Here is a 2556-nt window from a genome sequence, read left to right on the forward strand (position 1 = left end):
CAGCTACTCGGGAGGCTGAGGCAGGAGAATGGCGTGAACCCGGGAGGCGGAGCTTGCGTGAGCTGAGATCCAGCCACTGCACTCCAGCCTGGGCGACAGAGCAAGACTCCGTCTCAAAAAAAAATAAATAAATAAAAATAAACATGAGAAGATATTTACAGATAAATGTTTTAGGAGTCAAATGAACAAATCTGAGGCAACAGACTAGAAATTCTATTCATGGAAATATGGTAAAAATGCCAGGAAAAGGGCTGGGCGCGGTGGCTCACGCCTATAATTCTAGCACTTTGGGAGGCTGAGGCGGGTGGATCGCTTGAACTGGAGTCCGAGACCAGTTTGGGCAACATGGCAAAACCCCATCTCTACCAAAAATGCAAAATGCTGTCTCTACCAAAAATACAAAAGATTAGTTGGGTGTGGTAGCAGGTGCCTGTAATCCCAGCTACAGGGGAGGCCGAGGAAGGAGAATTGCTTGAACCTGGGAGGCAGAGGTTGCAGTGAGCTGAGATCCCACCACTGCATTCCAGCCTGGGTGACAGAGCAAGACTCCATCTCAAAATAAAATAAACTAAAATAATTTTTAAAATGCCAGTAAGGATCCCCACAAAGGCCACGGATAAAAACCTGATCATGTCACATCCATGACCCTATTACAGCAGGTCAGATGAATCCTACCCTAGTCCAGAGAACCATAGGAACCACTGAGTCCCAGTGGAGGGAAAGCCTGGAACAGATGTGAAGCAAGCTTGACTTTTAGCAATTGAGAGTAAACAAACACCTGCTGAGTTTACTCTTCCTTGCCTGTCTTTCTAAGCCATCACTCTGAAGACCTAAAAAGCAGACATGACTCATACACACCTTCAGATGCTTTCAGTATTTGTTACACTTAGATCTGCACAGAAACTGAATACCTTACTGGTGCATAATTTACAAAGAATTCTCACATTAGCTCTCCTAATTCTTTCAGTTGTTTCTATAAGATAATATCTCCATTTGTCAGATAGGAAAACCGAAGCTCAGAAAGTTTGAATGAACTTCGTAAGATCACACAGCCAATAAATACCACAGGTTGGCCTTAAAGTCAAGTCTCAGGTCCTTCTCCCCCTCACTCACAGTGCTCCAGCCATGGTAGTCTAATTGCTGTTCTTTTAACTTCCTTAACTTTCAACACAGAAACCAAACACACCCAGCTCCCTCTGCGTGGGCGTGGTGCCCTCTTCAGCCTCCTCACCCCACACCATTTTCATGCTACTAACAGTTTAAACGGCACCTCCTCAGTAAAGCCTCCCCTGAATTCCCCAGACTTAGAACCCTGTTTCCCCAATCCCACTAGCCACTCTCATATATGGCATATGGTAGTCATTGTTTTGTTTGTTTGTTTTTTAGAAAGAGAGAAAGAGGCCGGGCGCGGTGGCTCAAGCCTGTAATCCCAGCACTTTGGGAGGCCGAGACGGGCGGATCACGAGGTCAGGAGATCGAGACCATCCTGGCTGACACGGTGAAACCCCGTCTCTACTAAAAAATACAAAAAAAACTTAGCCGGGCGAGGTGGCGGGCGCCTGTAGTCCCAGCTACTCAGGAGGCTGAGGCAGGAGAATGGCGTAAACCCAGGAGGCGGAGCTTGCAGTGAGCTGAGATCCGGCCACTGCACTCCAGCCTGGGCGACAGAGCGAGACTCCGTCTCAAAAAAAAAAAAAAAAAAAAAAAAAAGAAAGAGAGAAAGAAAGAAGAAGAAAAGAAAAGAGGCCAGGTGTGGTGGCTCACGCCCCTCCACCCGTGATCCCAGCACTTTGGGAGGCCGAGGCAGGGAGATAGCTGAAGTCTGGAGTTCCAGACCAGCCTGACCAACATGGTGAAAGCCCATCTCTACTAAAAATACACAAATTAGCCGGGCATGGTGGTGCATGCCTGTAATCTCAGCTACTCAGGAGGCTGAGGCGGGAGAATCGCTTGAACCCGGGAGGTGGAGATTGCAGTGAGCTGAGATCATGCCACTGCATTCCAGCCTGGGCGACAGAGGGAGACCCTGAGAAAGAAAAGAAAAGAAGAGAAGAGAAGAGAAGAGACAAGACGAAAGGAGACGAGAAGAGAAGAGAAGAGAAGAGAAGAGAAGAGAAGAGAAGAGAAGAGAAGAGAAGAGGGGAGGGGAGGGGAGGGGAAGGAAGGGAAGAGGGGAGGGAGGGAAGGAAGGAAGGAAGGAAGGAAGGAAGGAAGGAAAGAAAGAAGGAAGGAACTTATCTCAGTCTGGGTAACATGGGGAATATTAGCCGAGTGTAGTGGCATGAGCCTGTAGTCCCAGCTACTTGGGAGGCTGAGGCAGGAGGATCACTTCAGCTAGGAAGTCAAGGTCAGTAAGCTACGGTCACGCCAGTGCACTCCAGCCTGGGTGACAGAGAGAGACCTTGTCTCAAAATAAAAATAAAAACACAAAACTTATCTCAGTGGTGATTAAGGTAACTATGGAATTGTATATTTACATTTGACTTCCTGACCAGACCATAAACTCCAGGAGGACAGGGATTATGACTATGTGACTCATTTTATCCCACTAAAAGA

This window comes from Mandrillus leucophaeus, unplaced genomic scaffold, assembly GCF_000951045.1.
Source record: "Mandrillus leucophaeus isolate KB7577 unplaced genomic scaffold, Mleu.le_1.0 Scaffold1102, whole genome shotgun sequence".
Classification (NCBI taxonomy): Eukaryota; Metazoa; Chordata; class Mammalia; order Primates; family Cercopithecidae; genus Mandrillus; species Mandrillus leucophaeus.